The sequence below is a fragment of the Hyla sarda genome, chromosome 2, assembly GCF_029499605.1.
Source record: "Hyla sarda isolate aHylSar1 chromosome 2, aHylSar1.hap1, whole genome shotgun sequence".
NCBI lineage: Eukaryota > Metazoa > Chordata > Amphibia > Anura > Hylidae > Hyla > Hyla sarda.
This window is the reverse complement of record NC_079190.1, coordinates 372,208,845-372,229,506: the sequence shown is the minus strand read 5'-3', so window position 1 is coordinate 372,229,506 and position 20,662 is coordinate 372,208,845. Positions and strand designations below refer to the sequence as shown.

At 45.1% G+C, this 20,662-nt stretch overlaps 1 protein-coding gene across 2 annotated transcripts in view; it reads right to left on the bottom strand.

The window, feature by feature from the left end:
* The window catches only part of AIPL1 (aryl hydrocarbon receptor interacting protein like 1), a 158,131-nt gene that overhangs the window by 131,212 nt on the left and 6,257 nt on the right, over positions 1–20,662 (bottom strand). Inside the window, exon 1 of one of the 2 annotated variants that reach the window (XM_056558426.1) lies at positions 18,617–18,692. The exons of the other annotated variant lie outside the window; for it this stretch is intronic. The gene's annotated coding sequence lies outside the window, so the exon portion shown is untranslated. Of the gene's footprint in view, positions 1–18,616; positions 18,693–20,662 lie in introns of those variants that run through there. 2 annotated transcript variants of the gene reach the window in all.

Here is a 20,662-nt window from a genome sequence, read left to right as displayed (position 1 = left end):
ATCCCATGGGACCTAACAGATTTTTCGGGATGATAGGGGAGGATGGTGTCCAGATCAAGGAACATGGATGAAAGGGTGCCATCCAACTTTTTCAATATCAATCCATTTATTGTGCGCCATAAACTGGGTCCAAGAAGGAATACGTCTGAGGTGCACTGCATAATAGTATTTATAGATGTCAGGCATAGCCAAACCTCCATGTTCCTTCCTCGCAGTTATAACTGTAAGTGGTACTCTATGTCTACCTCCCCACCATACAAATCTAAGTAAGGTCGTTTGAAAGTGCTTAAGTGCTCCAACAGTTATCAGTATAGGTAAGGTTTCTAAAAGGTTTAAGAACTTAGGTAGAATAGACATTTTAATTGCAGTTATCCTACCAATGAGCAATAGGGGTATGGAGGACCATCTATTCAACAGGGAGTCTATGTCAGTAAAGAACCGTGGAAAATTGTGTTTATATAAAGTAGAGTAGGTGGGTTTGAGGTGGATGCCAAGATAACTGAGGGAAGAGTCTTGCCATCTATAAGGAAAATTAGCCTTCAGGTTATTAAGTGTCGAATCAGGTAGATTAATGGGCAAGGCTTCTGTTTTGCTATGATTAATTTTGTAACCTGACATCTGTCCATAGAGATCTAGAATGGAATGAAGTGAAGAGAGTGAAATCAATGGGTTTGTGAGCATCAGTAAAACGTCGTCTGCAAAGAGCAAGACTTTATATTCTTTACGTTTCACTACCACACCTAAAATATCTGGACAAGTACTTATCTAGGTAGCCAAGGGCTCTATGCATAATACAAAAAACAATGGGGAAAGGGGACATCCCTGTTGAGTGCCATTACGTATTTGGAGTTTCGGAGACATAGCATGTGGTAGTTTAATTTGGGCAGAGGGTACGGTATAAAGCTGTTTAATTGCACATAGAAACAAGCCAGAGAATCCGTACGCATCAAGAGTGGGCATCAGGAACAACCAGTTTAAGTGGTCAAACGCTTTTTCTGCGTCCAGGCTCAGTAGGAGACCTGCAGATTTCGTTTTGCTTAATATTTCAATGAGATCAATGCTGCGTCTGGTATTATCTCCAGCCTGTCTATGAATGGTGAAGCATACCTGGTCTTTGTCTATCAGAGAGGGGAGGATGGTACTTAGTCTATTGGCCAGTATTCTGCTATAAATTTTTCAATCTGAGTTTAAAAGCGAAATGGAGCGGTAGCTTGCACACTCTGTTTGGTCTTTATTTGGTTTGGGGATGACTGTTATGGAAGAATCTAGCATTGTAGGTGGTATGGGAGAATCTTACATGAATGAGTTGAAGAGGGATAAAAGGTGAGGGTATAAAATGTCAAAGAAGGATTTGTAATATAAGTAAGGGAGACCATCCGGGCCAGGGGTTTTGCCGTTAGGCAGATCTCGGACTGTATCATAAAGTTCTTCTTTAGAGATCACCTTATTCAGAACCTGGAGGTCAGAAATTTGGATCTGGGGGAGATTACATTTATCAAGGTAATCTTTAAATAGCCTTAAAAAAATACAAATCTGATGGGTCAGCTATAACATTTAAACAGTACAAAAAGCTTAATAAAATCTGTAAAAATGTAATAAAAACAGCAAAAATTCTAAATGAGAGACAGGTGGCCAAAGAAAGCAAAACTAATCCTAAATATTTTTTTAGATATATAAATGCAAAAAAACCAAGGACAGAGCATGTAGGACCCCTTAATAATGATAATGGGGAGGTTGTCACAGGCGATAAAGAGAAAGCAGAGCTACTGAATGGGCTCTTTAGTTCTGTATATACTAGGGAAGAAGGAGGAGCTGACATTGGACAGGTCAGTACTGGTAACACATCATGTAATGTACTGAACTGGCTTAATGTAGAGATGGTACAAGGTAAATTAAGTAATATAAATGTAAGCAAATCTCCAGGGCCAGATGGATTGCACCCAAGAGTTCTTAGAGAGGTAAGTTCAGTAATATCTGTACCCCTGTTCATGGTTTCTGGTAATGTGCCAAGGGACTGGTGCAAGGCGAATGTGCCAATCTTCAAAAAGGGCTCTAGGTCTTCCCCAGGAAACTATAGACCGGTAAGTTTAATGTGCATTGTGGGTAAATTGTTTGAAGGACTTATAAGGGATTACATACAGGAATACATAGGGGATCATTGTATTATAAGTGATAGCCAGCATGGGTTTACTAAGGATAGAAGTTGTCAAACCAATCTAATTTGCTTTTATGAAGATGTGAGTAGAAGCCTTGACAGAGGAATGGCTGTGGATATAGTGTTTCTGGATTTTGCTAAAGCATTTGATACTGTCCCTCATAGACGTCTGACAAGTAAGTTAAGGTCTTTGGGTTTGGAAATTTTAGTTTGTAACTGGATTGAACACTGGCTCATGGATCGTACCCAGAGAGTGGTGGTCAATGATTCATACACTGATTGGTCCCGGTAATTAGTGGTGTACCCCAAGGTTCTGTACTGGGACCGCTGTTGTTTAATTTATTTATCAATGATATAGAGTATGGCATTAACAGCTCTGTTTCTATCTTTGCAGATGACACCAAGCTTTGTAGCATGGTACAGTCTATGGAGGAAGTGTATAGGTTACAAGATGACTTGGATAGACTAAGTGTCTGGGCATCCACTTGGCAAATGAGGTTTAATGTGGATAAATGTAAAGTTATGCATCTGGGTACTAATAACCTGCATGCGTCGTATGTCTTAGGGGGGATTAAACTGGCAGAGTCACTGGTAGAGAAGGATCTGGGTGTACTTGTAGATCACAGACTACAGAATAGCATGCAATGTCAGGCTGCTGCTTCCAAAGCCAGCAGGATATTGTCATGTATCAAAAGAGGCATGGACTCGAGGGACAGGGACATAGTACTCCCCCTTTATAAAGCATTGGTACGGCCTCACCTGGAAAATGCTGTTCAGTTTTGGTTACCTGTCCATAAAAGGGACACTGTGGAGCTGGAAAGGGTGCAGAGATGCGCGACTAAACTAATATGGGGCATGGAACATCTTAGCTATGATGAGCGATTAAAGGAGTTACAATTGTTTAGTCTTGAGAAGAGACGTTTAAGGGGGGATATGATAAATGTATATAAGTATATTAATGGCCCATACAAAAAATGTGGAGAAAAACTGTTCCAGGTTAAACCCCCTCAAAGGACGAGGGGGCACTCCCTCCGTCTGGAGAAGAAAAAGTTTAGTCTCAAGGGGCGACACGCCTTCTTTACCATGAGAACTGTGAACTTATGGAACAGTCTACCTCAGGAACTGGTCACAGCAGGAAAAATTAACAGCTTTAAAACAGGATTAGATACATTCCTGGAACAAAATAACATTAATGCTTATGAAGAAATATAAAATCCCATCCCTTCCCCAATATCGTGCCACACCCCTACCCTTCAATTCCCTGGTTGAACTTGATGGACATATGTCTCTTTTCGACCGTACTAACTATGCAACTATGTTGTTGGGATTAGAAATCCTTCATAAGTCAAATAGACTGTATTTACGTATAGTTTTATGGAATGATGCGGAGAGTCGTATAGCAGATGATGGGACTGGGTGAGTGACTGATTGTCTGTCCATAGAGGTTGAAAAGGGCATGTTAAAAACACCTCCAATAATTAATGTGGTGGGGAGTACTGAAGTTAATATGGTAAAAACTCTATTAAAAAAGGTTATTTGGGATGTATTGGGAGCATATAGGTTGCATATCGGGATCGGGATATTCGATAATTTACCCAAAATAATAATGTATCTGCCATTAGTATCCATCTGAGTGGAAGTAACTTGAAGTGGAAATGTACGAGAGATTAAAATTGCTACCCCTCCCCGTTTTCTGTCTTGTGTGGCCACATAAACTTCTGGGTAATGTCTGAGGGCAAATTTGAATGTACAAGATTCGTCATGGTGTGTCTCTTGAATCATTTCTATATCTACTTTTTTTTCCCTTAGCTTTTTCAGGAGTCCCCTCTTAATGTCAGCGTTCAACCCCTTTACAGTGAATGACATTAGACGCACCATGACGAAAAATGAAGATCAGGTGTATAGAGACTGTGACAGATCCTACCGTTTGAGCAATTTAGAAGAGTAATGTAGTTCGGAGAGGACCCATTTCGGTAAGTATGTTGTAAAAGGATGAATAGCATGACATCAGCAAGGGTCTTCAGTACGGTGGAGGTGGGCCCGGGCCACACGGAGAAAAGAAGATAAAAAGAAAAGAGGTTAGGTAAATATGAACAAACAACAAAACAGTAAGACATGATGGGGTACAGGGAGAGGTACATGATGAAGAAAAAAAAAAAAAGAAAAATAAACAGGTCAGTTAACCTAATATAGATAAGGGATAAATCCTTTAGATATGAGGATCCACAAATAACCTATTGCACTTATAGCTAGTCTAGCCTAAGGGAATGAGGTGAGTCGCCAATATAGAGGGAGGATAGGGAACTTTACCTAAATAAGAAACTACACTTAAGTGACCGAATCTCACAGCTCTTAATTAAACCTGGAAGCCCAAAATCTGGATAGTGGGGGGGGGACGAGCCCCCAAAATGACCATCCAGGTGTCGGGTTATTAGCTAGAATGCAGTTCTAGAATAAAGAGTATTACTCGCATTAGCCCTATATTATATTCAATGCTAAACATAACTAATAAACTGAAAATCACCATAACGCATCATGGTGTCTTAACTGGCATTAAAGAATTACCTGTGCCTGCTAATAAGGAGGAAAACATTTTTAGTCAGACCAACTAAAATATGAAAGTCATCAGGTGAACAATTCTCCCCTCGGTGGTCTTTGTTGAGATGGAGTACGATCCTGTGTCGGGCTTTTCTTCTGCACACTCACTCTGGCCACACGGGATGGGGAGATGGTGATGGGGTAAGCATTTCCCAATTAGGCAGTTCTGGAACAGGTTTGTCCAAAATATCGCAAAAAGAATGTAGGTCTTGAAATGACTTCAGAGTCGCACTTCTGCCATACTGTTTAGCGGTGAGGCTGAAAGGATATCCCCATCTATAAATTACGTCTCTATCTCTAAGTGTTTGGAGTAGAGGTCGTAGTAGACAACGTTTTTGTAGTGTGACCAAGCAGAGGTCTGGTAGAAGTTGGATGATCACTCCATCAAATTCTATAGTCTTCATGAGTCTTGCTTTTGCCAGTATATCTTCTTTCGTGATGTGGTCCGTCACACAACAGATAATGTCTCTCGGTGCTGAAGATGTGCCTTTGGGTTTCAGTGCTCTATGAGCTCTGTTTAACTGTATTATATTAGAAGGAGGAGCATTCAGTTCTGTATTGAAAATGGTCTCTAAGTTTATCTTCAAGTCCTCAACGTGAGTCGCTTCAGGAAGTCCTCTGACTCTAATATTATGCCGTCTATCGCTGTTATCCAAATCTTCTAGGTGATGTTGATAATCACAGAGGCTCTGATGTTGGGCTGTGACTGTGGATTGTAAGGAAGAAATGTAGCGACGGGTGTTGTCATGTTCTTCCTCCAGTTTGTCAACCCTCTTGGCCACTCCTTTAATATCTTGTCTAACAGTTGATATTTCAGACTTAAGCATGTCTTTGATCTCTGTTAGATAACCATCAACATCGTCTTTTGTGGAAAGAAGTTGTAAATATTCCCTCCAGTCCTGATCTTCCATCCCGCGATTACTCTCCTTATCTGAATCTATTGAGTGCGGGGACCAGGAGGACTTATCTATTTTTTTTCTGTGATGAGAAAAATGAGTACTAGGGGGTTCTAAGTCCCATTCTGAGTGTGCAGCCAAAGATCTTTTCGTCTGCAGATTTATTTCTTTAGGGGTTCTCTGCTCTCTGGGAGCCAGCCCATTGGAATCAGTAGGCATGATCTGAGTTAATCTGCGTTGGGAAGTCTCTGGTTGAAGGTGATCTCCAATTTCTTGATCCGACATGAATATCTGTTGCGACCGACTCCTGGTCAGTTGTCTTGTAAAATGAACTTCCGATTTGTGGGTATCTATAGCACGAATCCCTGTGTTCAAACGTGAAGGGGATGGAGGTTCACTTCTTGTTCCCAAACTGTCTTGTGAGATATTTGCAAGCATATGGAAGCGGTTTTTGTTGTCGGTTTGTTAAGTTAAAGGACATCTGCAGTGCTGGGCAAAAAAACTTTTTTTTACCTCATTTACCAACGATGTCTCCCCCATCAAAATTGGCCCAGTCTTTCTCCCGTTATCAGCACACGAATTACGGAGGAGAAGTGAAAATAAAACTACATCTCCCATCATGCCTTGTGCTTACTTCCTGTAAGCTGCTGCCCTCCCCCTGTTCTATCCCCCCGCGCAAATTATTATATTGTAATGCCCACATCTCCCTTCCCTATGCATACACCCTCCCCTTCTGCTCATCTCCCCCTCCCCATACTGCTCCTGTCCAGCGATGAAGCAGCTGCCTCCGTGCTCACTGTAGTGTGGGCACTGGAGAGTGGAGAGTGAAAGTAAAAATGGTTAAAAAAACATAATTGTTTGTCTATAAAACTGTCCTGATAGGGGTCCCTCCATCTTTTTCACAACTACAACTCCAAGCATGCCCAGTTATTTTATATGCTGTTTGGGCATGCTGGGAATTCCAGTGGTGCCTCCAGCTGTTGCAAAACTACAAATCCCAGCATGCCCTGTCAGCTTTCTGCTGTATGTGCATGCTTGGAGTTGCAGAGGTGACTCCAGCTGTTGTAAGACTATACATCCAAGCATGCCGTGACAGCTTTCTGCTGTTTGAGTGTATAAAGGAGTTGTAGTTCACCAACACCTCTACTGTATCAGGAGACTCCTGGGAGTTGTAGTTCACCAACATCTCTATTGTATCTCTGTAGTCTCCTGGGAGTTGTAGTTCACAAACACCTCTATTGTATCTCTGTAGTCTCCTGGGAGTTGTAGTTCACAAACACCTCTATTGTATCTCTGTAGTCTCCTGGCTGGGAGTTGTAGTTCACAAACACCTCTATTGTATCTCTGTAGTTTCCTGGGGGTTGTAGTTCACCAACACCTCTATTGTATCTCTGTAGTCTCCTGGGAGTTGTAGTTCACCAACACCCATATTGTATCTCTGTAGTCTCCTGGGGGTTGTAGTTCACCAACACCTCTATTGTATCTCTGTAGTCTCCTGGGAGTTGTAGTTCATACACCAGTGTTTCCCAACCAGGGTGCCTCCAGATGTTGCAAAACTACTACTCCCAGCATTCCCTGGGTGGGAAACACTGGCATACACACACACATAACAGGGACTACAACTCCCAGCATGTGTCATTCAGTAGTCCCCCCCCCCTCACACACAGAGTCATCTCCAGTATGATATTTATTCCCTGTATACACCACTAGCCCATGCAGTGTAATATGTCTCCTTCACACACACGTCCTCCCCTCCTTGCTCTGTGGTTTGCTCTGTGTTTCCCCCATGAAAACTTGAAACCTCCCGGTGATAAGTGAGGTCCTATGTAGACAGAGCAGGGGAGGGGGGAGGAGCTGTGGACGTCCTCATTCTCCCCCTGCTTGAATCTTACAGATAGGGGCGTTTCTGAGGATGAGCCTATGGCTGCCTCAGAAAGCACCCGCTCATGCATATGCATAAGCAGGGAGGACCTGACAGAGGCTAGGGGGAGCACAAACACTGCTGGGAGGAAGAGATCTCCGTCCCCAAGATGGCGGCTGCAATGTAATGAATAGGGGACGGACGCAGGACTACTGGGCTATGCTGGCAACTCTAATATCTCAGAAACGGCTGCATATAGGTAAATAGGACTAATTGACTGAATTGTATAACTTTTGTTTGGGGAACATTTGGGCAGGGATTTTTGACCACTACAGTTGTCCTTTAACCGAGAAGAATCTGTATTTTTCGGCTTCCTATGTGAGCGTTTATATGCCCATACATTTAAAGGAAAACTGTCACATATTTTCTCCCGCACTATCCACAGGTATTGGTGGATAGTGCGGGAGATGCTGATTAAAACAATCCCTACCTTGGTCTGATCTGCACCGCCGTTCGCCCGCAATTGTAGTTTTAATCTCTGTGTATATCCTGCTGTAACTGGCAAAGGCGGTGCTTATGCGGGCTAACGGACACTGACGTCAGCGCTGCTCATGAATATTCATGAGCGGCGCTGACGTCAGTGTCCGTTAGCCCGCAGAAGCACCGCCTTTGCCAGTTACAGCAGGATATACACTGAGATTAAAATTACAATTGCGGGCGAACGGCAGCGCGGATCAGAACAAGGTAGGGCTCGTTTTAATCAGCGTTTCCTGCACTATCCACCAATACCTGTGGATAGTGCAGGAGAAAATATGCGACAGTTTTCCTTTAATGATGTACAATGGTATAACAGTTTAGCACACTGAGGAAGAGTGTAATTCACAGAGCTACCAGAAGTTGATGCTCAAAATCCATAGGAAAGTCCAGAGTACAAGCAATGGAAGTAATAAGTGGTACAATTGCAAGACTGTAATGTGGGAAAGTTATAATGGATTTTCTTCCGAAATTCCTCAGAGGGTTATAATCAGTTTGATCACAAGGGAGACAATTCTATACAGCTGATAATGATGTGTAAAGATCCCAAACATCCTTTGGCAGGAAATATAAGGCAGTTTTAATGTAGATATAATAAAGGAAAGTCCAGCAATATATAAATTCTCAGCCAACACAGGGAGTAGTGTTCCCAGAGGTTAGAACAGCAATTATGAGGTATATGATATGCAGTCACTATCTGTCTCACTGTTTTCCACACAGACAAAGTCCGAGTGCACAGACCCTTTGTTAAATGGGTACTCCGCCCCTGGCATCTTATCCCCTATCCAAAGGATAGGGGATAAGATGTTAGATCGCCGCGGTCCAACTGCTGGGGACCCCGGGGATTGCTGCTGCGGCACAGAGTTCGCTCTGTGCGTAATGACGGGCGATACAGGGGCCGGAGCAGCATGACGTCATGGCTCCGCCCCTCATGACATCACGGCCCGTCCCCTTAATGCAAGTCTATGGCAGGGGGCGTGATGACCTCCACGCCCCCTCCCATAGACTTGTATTGACGGGGGCGGGCCACGACGTTGTGAGGGGCGGAGCCATGACATAACGATGCTCCGGCCCCTGTATTGCCCGTCATTACGTGCAGAGCGATCTCGCTCTGCGCAGTAATGATAGCGGGGTGCTGCAGCAGCGATCCCCGGGGTCCCCAGCAGCGGGACCCCGGCGATCTGACATCTTATCCCCATATCCTTTGGATAGGGGATAAGATGTCTAGGGGCGGAGTACCCCTTTAAGGGATATCAGATAAAGTCCCAGTAGAAAAATATATATGTAGCGATGAGTACCTTCAGTTCCCAAGGGAGGGAATTTATTCACTGTGACCAGCTGGTTTCTATATTAATGTGAGTAGAGATGGGTCAGTGTAGCTCTCTACTGTAGGTGACTGTGTGAGAAAGCGTGTGGAAGTGCCAAAATGGCGGGTGTCAAATTCCCTACTCGAGGAGCTCCAGCAATTCCCCGTCTGAGGCAGCAGGCCAAGAAGAGTGACCGGAGAGGAGTAAGTAATTGCCTTATTATTTATGCAGCGTCCGGCTAGGGATCTGTGTCCGATGGAGATCAGAGGCAGTTTAGTTGTCTGCCGGGAGTGCAGGTATGGCCAGCTGAACTCTCGTCTCCCATTGGCTTTAGCCTGTGTGGACTAGTAGTCCCCGTGTAATGTGGGGTCCTGATTGAAAGCTCGGGCCGGGATCAGAGGGGCGAGTCAACTTACTGCGCTGTGTTAGCACGGAGCTCCGGCGGCACAGTCAGCGTACAGCTCCGGAAGAAGAAGCCCTGGGGAAATGGCACCACGCTGAGAGCAGCACTGAGAGCGGGCACAGATCTCGTGGTCCGGACGTCTCGGAGCAGCTTTGTTTAGTCAGCAAAGGAATGTAGGTGGTTAGCAGGTAGCCAGGTGAGTCGGTGCAGGCATATAAGGATTCATTTTGTGGGCATTAACTGCCTGTTTAAGCTGTGAGGAGACGGAGCTCACCCAAGGCACGTCTCACTCCATGGACTTCCGGCCACGATTCCCCAGGATAACCTTTTTTAAGGGAAGGGTCACACATTGCGTATATGAAGAGTATTTCACGCTACACAAAATCGGGAAATAAGCTGCATATTCTCCTATGATCAGAAACACAGAGCTTCCCGACAGCAGAAAGGTTTGGAGGCAGGGCCAGTGCGCTAATGCGACTATGACACGCCTGCCCGTCCCCACCCTTACTGCGCACTCAGGGCTGCTGCAAACAGTGTATTTTCCGCTGCGCAGCGTATTTGGCACAGTGTAAAATATGCTACCCAAAGTATTCTACCGCCTTCTACCACTACTTCATGAACAGCTGATAAAAACTAAATATTCTGACTTGGTATATAAGGTTTTTGACTTCTACACTGCTTGTTGCATTGTAGATTTAGGATAAGCTTTTTTCTTACTTTTTCTTTTCGGGGGCTGGCTTTCTGCAAGTAAGCCAAGTCCCTCTGAACGACAGTATATGACTATAATTTCAATGGCTACAGAACCTATAATTTTGCTAGCTACCCATTTTCTTTAATCATTATAATTAACTGTACTGTACATAATTATTTAACCAATTAATGATCACACAATATGTAGTATGTGTGGCTATAATACCAGTGGAAATGGAACAAACACAACAAAACAATAGCTAGAAGAATATGTGCAAGACTAATGAAAGAAAGACATGTAAAGCTGATGGAGCGGGGTGACCAACTCCTCCAGATGGTGTTTAGTATTACAAAACATTGCCTTAGACAATATAATACAATTCTGACAGCAATGGGTTGTATAAATGCAGCTTTGTTTTACTTGACAACAACAATGTGATTGCATAGTAGAAGTCACCTTCTCCTTTTACACCAAAGTACAGTAGTTCACTGATAAATGGCTGAGGTGAAGACACTGTATAACTAACTGTTGTGTAAATGTTTACTTAGAGATTATCATATGGTTCAACTATGTTTTGATATTGCATGGTTTTCTGTCTTTATATTTGCAACAGTTATTGTTTCAGTGCATCTAGATAAACAAAATTGTGGTTTCAGTGGAGTTCCTGCACCTGGCCCCCACTGTGGGCACACACCCTGGGAGGCGCAGGCTGCCAAATTGTTGGTACGCCACTGCCTACAGTAGAGTAGAACCAACATTGGGCCAGAGGGTGGGCCTGCCCCACACAGGTGCTCACTCGCTAATCGGGAATCAAGGACACTTGTCCCAGATCACCATGTGAAGAAGTGGCACTTTCAGCTGTATGTGTAAATGCGCATAAAAGTGAAAGACTCTCACTTTAAGCCGCAGGACCTGCAGCCTACAATGAGAGGAGATTGTGACCTCTGCCTTGATGCACTCATCAGTGCCTGTACTTTGAAGGAAGAAATATGCAGCCAGGATGTGCTGTGGAGGATATTGATGCAAGGGACATAAGGTGAGCATAAGTTTTTGTTTGTTTTTTTCATTCTGGCATCTTGGGAAGGGAGGAGGTAACTATCTACATAGCAAGCTTTCAAGTCCCCTTCATACCTACCAGGCCCTCTACCTACCTATGTACCAACTGTTATGGGCAGTGCTCCGGCCATTCATTCTGGTCATGAGCGCCCCCTCCCTGTCAGTACTAGTGGCTCCGGGACTCGCGGTGCAAGAGACGCCCTTATGAGAGTCCTGGGCATTGCTATGTGAAACGCTCTGGCCGTTCCACCCGGCTGTGAGCGTACCCCTTCTAATTCTTGGGACAGCTCCGGGGCTCTCTTTGCGGGACAAGCCTGCACACGAGTCTCGGGGATCCCTTTACCTTGTAGTGCTCCCGGCCCCTGTCTACCTGCGCGTCACCGGCGTGCGCGTCTCCTTTCCTTAGGGCAAGCGCGCCAGCGCTGCAAGATTTAAAGGGCCAGTGCGCCAGCTGCTGGGTGGACCTTATTTAAGTCCGGCACCTCCCCATCATGATGCCGGATCTTCATGCCTTGTGCCTTAGAGAAAGTGTTACTACTGTGATTGCCTATTTAGTGTTCCAGACCTCCTGCTCATGACCTGACCTTGCTTCTTTGCCGCCTGCCTCCTAACCTTGTGCTTGTGACCTGACCTTGCTCCTTGCCGCTAGCCTTACTGACCTGTGCTAGTCCTTACTATGTCTCACCATCTGTGCCAAGCTACATCTGGGCAACCTGTGTGGACGGATCATGCCAGGGGTAGCGACCTGGGTCCTGCCTGCCATCCCGCTTTGTGGCGGCTCTGGTGAAAACCAGCGGCACCTTAGACTCTGCTCCCTTGTACGGTTCAGCCATTATCCACACAGGCCAGTGAATCCACTACTCTGCCGCATACAGTAAGATCCGGCCATAGATCTAGCCCAGATTCCTCTGCCAAGCATTGCCGACCTCTCTACCATTATTGCACGGCAGTTTGCGCAGATTGAACAACAAGCACAGCAGATATCCCAGCTTTCTGCACTTGTTCAGCAGCTCCTAGCTGCTCAACAGCCTCTACATATCCCGGCGGAACGAACTGCGTCTTCTGCTCCTGTGTCTTCTGGTGGCTCCAAGATTCGCCTGTCTCTTCCCACCAAATATGATGGAGACCTGAAGTTGTGCAGAGGCTTCGTTACTCTACTATGCATCTTGAACTTCAAATGAATAAGTTTCCTACTGAGTGTGCTAAAGTGGCCTTTACCATCAGCCTTCTTTCTGGGAAGGCTTTGGCCTAGGCTACCCCACTGTGGGACCGCAATGACCCGTTATCCCCTAATCTCTGGTCTTTTCTAGCTGAATTCCGAAATGTATTTGAGGAACCAGCCCGGGCTTCTTCAGCAGAAACAGCCTTACTGAATCTCTGCCAAGGAGACTCTTCTGTGGGTGAATGCGCAGTACAGTTCCGCATCCTGGAACTTGCCTGGAACAGTGAGGCTTTGTGTGCTACCTTTAAAAAAAGTCTCTCTAGTAGGATCAAGGATGCCTTGGCGGCTTGAGATCTTCCATCTTCTCTTACAGATCTCATCAATTTAGCCACTCGAATTGATGTGCGGTTCTCTGAGAGACAGGAGTAGTTACATCTAGAGAGAAATGTTTACCCCAATGTTTACCCCATTTGGCTTCTGTGTTTTAACGTCCTCCACAACCGACTCCACCGGCAGAGGAGCCCATGCAGGTGGACCGCATTAGACTTTCTTCTCAGGAAAGAACCCCGTGCCTCTATTGTGCCAGTCCCGAGCATTTCATTAAAGAGTGTACCCTTCGTCCTCAGCATCAGGGAAACGCTCACACCTAGGGCACATAGGAGAGGCAATAGTTCCTCTCCACATTTGATCTTGCGATCGGGAACTCCTCGCCATTAAACTTGCCTTAGAAGAATGGCACCATCTTCTTGAGGGTTCTAAACATCCTGTCAGCATTTTTACTGATTCCAAAAACCTCTTATATCTACAGTCTGCACAACATCTGAATCCCTGTCAGGCAAGATGGTCGCTCTTCTTTTCCCGATTCAACTTCTTCATTAATTCCCGTCCTGCTGAGAAAAATTTTAGAGCCGATGCACTTTCTAGATCCTCCAATTTCGCTGGTCAGGATGTCACTACTCCTCATATTTTTCCTCCTGAGTGCCTGTTTTCTGTCGCCCCAGCTTCTCTTCTTTAAGTCCCACCAGGGAAGATGTTCGTGCTTCCTTGTCTCAGATGTCGTGTCCTCAGTTGGGGACACTCCTCACTGCTAGCTGGTCACTCGGGGATCAAGAAATCTTTTCAGTTAAACTCTCATCACTACTGGCGGCCGCATTTCAAACGGGATGTCACTGACTATGTCAGTTCCTATACTACCTGTGGCCGTGCAAAGACTCCACGACTGAAAACAGCTGGACTATTACAGCCCTTGCCTATTCCAGATACCCTGTGGACACATATAGTCATGGATTTTATCACCAATCTGCCACTTTCTTATAACAATACCGTCATCTGGGTGGTCGTTCTCTAAGATGGCATGTTTTTTTCCTTTGCCCGGATTTCCTTCTTCTCCTCTGTAGGCCAAACACTTTCTTCAACAAATTTTTCACCTGCATGGTTTGCCTTCTCACATCGTCTCTGATAGTGAGGTACAATTAGTTTCCAAGTTCTGGCGTGCCCTTTGTTCTCGTTAAAAAATCAATCTGGATTTTTCTTCCGCTTATCACCCATAATCCAAAGGGCAGGTGGAGAGAGTTAAAAAAAATCTTGAGGGCTACCTGCGACATTTTGTTTCGGCTCAGCAAGATAATTGGGTTGATCTTCTGCCTTGGGCAGAGTTCTCTTATAATCACAGAGACTCTGAGTCCAAGAAGACTTCTCTATGGTCTTCATACTCGTCCACCTCTTCCTCTGCCTGATTCCTCTGGAGTGCTCTAGTCGGAAATGTTGTATCCATCTGGCAGGAGACTCGGCATTCCCTGCTTTCCGCTTCCTCTCTAATGAAGTCTCAGGCGGGCAAGAGAAGGAGGCCTCCTCCATCTTTTTCTCCTGGTGACAGGGTTTGGCTCTCCTCCAAGTATATTTGTTTTAAAATTCCCAGTTACAAATTGGGTCCTTGTTATTTGGGTCCTTTTGAGGTTCTTCAAAAAAACAATCCAGTCTCTAACAAACTATTTCTGCATTCCAAATTCTTTCCATATTTCCCTGCTCAAGCCTTTGGTCATTAATCATTTTTCTCAAAAGGTCATTGCTCCCCCTCCTGTCTCTGGTTCTTCTGACATTTATGAGGTGAAAGAAATTTTAGCTATGAAAAATGTAAGAGGGAAACATTATTTTATTGTAGACTGGAAGGGGTTTTGTCCTGAAGAGAAGTCTTAGAGCTGGAGGAAAACATTTTGGATCGCAGCTTGGTCTAGGATTTTCTAAAACCTCAAAAGAGGGGGAGACCCAAGGGGGGGGGGTACTGTTACGGGCAGCGCTGCCATTCATTTTGGCCATGAGCGCCCCTCCCTGTCAGTACCAGGGGCTCTGGGACTTGCGGTGCGCGCCACATGAGAGTCTCGGGCATTGCTATGGGCAACACTTCTATTTCTTGTGTCCCGGGCATCCCCTTACCTTATAGTGCTCCCGGCCCCTGTCTGCCTGCGCGTCACTGGCCCGCATGTCCCCATTCCTTAGGGCACGCGCGTGCAGGCGCTGCTAGATTTAAAGGGCAGGTGCGCCTTTAATAGGTTCACTCCTGGGCGGACCTTATTTAAATCCGGCACCTCCCCATCATGGTGCCGGATCTTCGTGCCTTGTGTCTTAGAGAAAACATTACTACTGTGATTGCCTATTTAGTGTTCCAAACCTCCTGCTCGTGACCTGACCTTGCTCCTTTGCCACCTGTCTCCTGACCTTGTGCTTGTGACCTGACCTTGCTCCTTCTGCCAGCCCTACTGACCTGTGCTAGTCCTTTCTACGTCTCACCATTTGTGCCAAACTACATCTAGGCAACCTGTGGGGACAGATCATGCCAGGGGTGAGGACCTGGGTTCCGCCTGCCGCAGCAAGCCCACCCCGCTTTGCGGCGGGCTCTGGTGAAAACCAGCGGCACTTTAGACTCCAATCCCAGGAACGGTTAAGCCATTGTCCACACAGGCCAGAGGATCCACTAATCTGCCACTCACATATATATAGCTACTTACCTACCTGGCTACCAACCTACATACATAGCTAGCTACCTAGCTACTTACCTACCTATCTACATAGCTACTTGCCTACCTACCTACTTTTATAGCTAGCTACCTACCTACCATCATAGCTAGCTACCTACCTATATCAGTAGAGTAGCAGCATGTCATTGAAGCTTGTTTAAGTAAAGTGGTGCACACAGAGTGCAGATCTGGGTCAGGGGTCCATGTAGCATACAGAAAAAAAGGAATATCCACAACACACAATTCCCCCCAAAAAAGTGAAGATTTATTTCATAAAAAATGAGTGTCCATAAGCAACATTTCAGCCAGCTCACCTGGCCTTTCTCCACCTCAGTACAGATAGTGCACAAAACACACTTTATATAAGGGTACCAATCTAGTATCAACAGGGCAATCAATATATCAATAAAGTGAAAACATAAGCAGTAAAACACATAAAATCCATACACAGTGTAATAAGTACATATAAAAAAATATATGGTGCAAATACATATCACTTCAATGAATATACAGTGTTATCATATATATCACTGTGCTTCCCATATCCATAGCCGACCTAATTAGGATCATGATTACTCAGTCTATCACATCCTTGTGCAGTTTAACCCCTTAACGACAATGGACATAAATGTACGTCATTGTGCCGTGGTACTTAACGCACCATGACGTACATTTACGCGCCGCCATGACCGCGAGCACCGGACCGGTGTTCGTCTCATGCGCGGCAGGTCTCAGCTGCTATCAGCAGCCAGGGACCCACCGGTAATGGCGGACATCCGCGATCATGCGGATGTCTGCCATTAACCCCTCAAATACCGTCATCAAAATAGATCACGGCATCTGTGGCAGTGCGGTACTTTGAATGGATGATCGGATCGGCCACAGCACTGCCGCGGGGATCCGATCCTCCAGCATGGCAGCCGGAGGTCCCCTCACCTGGCTCCGGCTGTCTCCCGGGGTTTTCTGCTCTGGTCTGAGATTGAGCAGACCAGAGCAGAAGATCACCAATAACACTGATCAGTGCTATGCTCTATGCATAGCACTGAACAGTATTAGCAATCAAATGATTGCTATAAATAGTCCCCCATGGGGACTATTAAAGTGTAATAAAAAAAAGAATAAAAATGTCAAATAAAAAAGTTTTAAAAAATTGAAAAATCCCCTCCCCTAATAAAAAAGTAAAACGTCCGTTTTTCCCATTTAACCCCCCAAAAAGCGTAAAAAAATTATTAATACACATATTTGATATCGCCACGTGCGTAAAAGTCTGAACTATTAAAATATATTGTTAATTATCCCATACGATGAACGGCGTAAATGTAAAAAAAAAAATTTTTTAAGTCAAAAATTGCTGCCTTTTTGTCACATTTTATTCCATAAAGAATTAATAAAAATTTATAAAAAGTTAAACATAAGCAGTGGTAATGATAAAAACTACAGATCATGGCGCAAAAAATGAGTCCTCATACTGCCCCATATATGGAAAAATGAGAAAGTTATAGGTGGTCAAAATAGGGCACCAATTTCAAACATACTAATTTTGGTAAAATGGTTTGAGATTTTTTTTAAGCGGTACAATTAAAGAAAATGTAACGCCGAGTGCTCCGGGCCCGGCTTCCCCTCCAGAGCGCTCGTGGCGTTACTCCCCTGCTTGCAGCGCCCCTGTCAGACTCGCTGACCGGGAGCGCTGCTCTGTGTCCCTCGGCGGGGATGCGATCCCCGTGGCGGGACGTGCCCGCCCGCGGGTCGCATCCCGTGTCACTCACCGGCCCCGTCCTTCTGCTCAGTCCCGGCACGCGGCCCCGCTCTCTAGAGCGCGTGCGCCGGGTCTCTCAGATTTAAAGGGCCAGTGCACCATTAATTGGTGCCTGGCCCAATTAGTTCCAAGCACTCCCCACACCATAAAAACCCACTCCCCCTTCCTGTCCCTGCCAGATCTTGTTGCCTTGTGCCCTGAGAAAGCGTTTCTGTGTGTTCCATTGCCTGTGTATCCAGACCCTTGCCGTTGCCACTGACTGCGAACCGTTGCTGCCTGCCCTGACCTTCTGCTACGTCTGACCTTGCCTTTTGCCTAGTCCTCCTGTACCGCGCCTGACTCAGCAGTCAGTGAGGTTGAGTCGCTATCGGGTGGAACGACCTGGGGGTTACCCAGGTGGTTCCACCTTTGCGGCGGGCTCTGGTGAAAACCAGTAACCTCTTAGATTCCGTTCCCCTGGTACGGCCCACGCCATCACCTCACTGACACAGAAGATCCACCACCCGTGTCCTCATGTATGTAATCCTCTAGCCCACAACACAAGACTCATATTTCTCAAAATAAATTTTTTATAAAAAATGACAATATAAATAGTCCGGTGAGTGCAAAACTGATGCCATGAAGCCAGTGTAAGAGAAAAAAAAAAAAGAGAAAGGAACATGATTAAGATCATCTCAATAAATCTTATAACATAAATATTACTTTTGTACTGAATATCACAACATCTTCAAACCACGAATCAGGGCTGAGTCACAGGATACTCATCTCCCCACAACCCTCGATGATACCTTAAACTCAAAGTTCAAGCCATTAGGTTTCAGGGAGTTAAAGGGAAAAATCGAATACAATTCTCGTCTTTTGAGAATGCCTTGTTTCAACGGAGGGACATGATCAATGCTCATAAATTTAAGATCATTCTCATTGTGTCCCTTGTTGATGAAATGTTTTGATACCGGCAGATCAGTTTTCCTTTTTCTAATCGTGTACCTATGTTAATTTAATCTTGTTTTCATGTCCCATGTGTTCTCCCGCACATAGAGGAGACCACATGGGCACCACAGTACATATACAACATAACTGAAGCTACACGTTAGATAGTGTTTGATTGGATAAACAACATTAGTGGAAGGATGTGTAAAGTAATATCCTTTGTGCATAAATTTGCAATTAATACACAACCTACATGGGTAGCTACATTTTCTTTGTGTGACGATGTACCGCTGTGTCATGCTCGTTTTCAGTGAAATGTCCGCATTCACTAATTTGTCATTCAGACTTGTGGTTCTCCTGTAGGACATCAGAGGAGGGGAAATAAATTCATGAATATTACTGTATCCGCTCAATAAGTGCCAGTACCTGCATAAAATTCTCCCAATATCTGGAGATAAATCATTGTCACCCAAACTTATTCTTGTCTTATGTTTTTGTATCAGATGGTCAGGGTACCCCCGTTGTTTGAAATTGGACACTATTTTATTCAGGGCCCTATCCAATTTGTCAGTTGTGTCCTCCTTGCTCCTAGCTACCTACCTAGTTACCTAGCTACCTTGCTACCTACCTACCTATCTAAGGATGTAGGAACAAAGTGGTATTAGGTGTGCTCAATCTGTCTAATTGTCTGAAAATCCAGTGCAGTGTAGACCCCTAATGACTACACCAGGGTTTTGGCAAGCACAGTGATTGACAAAAGTAATTCATGCAAAGGAGAACTACAACCTAATGTGGGGGAACTATACTGCCAACCCAATGTTGGGAAGCTATACTGGCAACCTAATGTGGGGGAACTATATTGCCAACCTAATGTGGGCGGACTATACAGTCAACCTAATATGGGGGAAATATACTGTCTACCTAATGTGGGGGAACTACAACCTAATATGGGGGAAATATACTGTCTACCTAATGTGGGGGAACTATACTGCCAACCTAATGTGGGGGAACTACAACCTAATGTGGAGGGAACTATACTGCCAGCCTAACGTGGAGGAACTACTACCTAATGTGGGGGAACTATACTGCCAACCTAATCTTGGGAAGCTATACAGGCAACCTAATGTGGGGGGACTATACAGCCAACCTAATGTGGGGGAACTATACTGCCTACCTAATGTGGGGGAACATACTGCCTACCTAATGTGGGGGAACTATACTGCCAACCTAATACGGGGAACTATCCTGCCAACCTAATATGGGGGAACTGCAACCTAATGTGGGGGGAACTATACTGCCAACCTAATGTGGAAAACTATACTGCCAACCTAATCTTGGGAAGCTATACTGGCAACCTAATGTGGGGGGAACTATACAGCCAACCTAATGTGGAGAAACTATACTGCCAACCTAATGTGGGGGGAACTATACTGCCAACCTAATGTGGGGGGACTATACAGCCAATCTAATGTGGGGAAACTATACTGCCAACCTAATGTGGGGGAACTACAACCTAATGTGGGGGGAACTATACTGCCAACTTGATGTGGGGGAACTACAACCTAATGTGGGGGAACTATACTGCCAACTTAATGTTGGGAAGCTGTACTGGCAACCTAATGTGGGGGAACTATACTGCCAACCTAATGTGGGGGGACTATACAGCCAACCTAATGGGGGGAACTATACTGACTACCTAATGTTGGGGAACTACAACCTAATGTAGGGAAACTATACTGCCTACCTAATGTGAAGTAACATACTACCTACCTAATGTGGGGGAACTACAACCTAATGTGGAGGGAACTATACTGCCAACCTAATGTGGGGGAATTACAACCTAATGTGGGGGGAACTTTACTGCCAACCTAATTTGGGGGAACTACAACCTAATGTGGAGGAACTATACTGCCAACCTAATCTTGGGAAGCTATACTGGCAACCTAATGTGGGGGGACTATACAGCCAACCTAATGTGGGGGAACTATATTGCCTACCTAATGTGGGGGAACTATACTGCCTACCTAATGTGGGGGAACATACTGCCTACCTAATGTGGGGGAACTATACTGCCTACCTAATGTGGGGGAACTATACTGCCAACCTAATGTGGGGGAACTACAACCTAAGCAGGGGGGAACTATACTGCCAACCTAATGTGAGGGAACAACATCCTAATGTGGGGGGAACTATACTGCCAACCTAATGTGGGGGAACTATACTTCCAACCTAATCTTGGGAAGCTATACTGGCAACCTAATGTGGATGAACTACACAGCCAACCTAATGTGGGGGAACT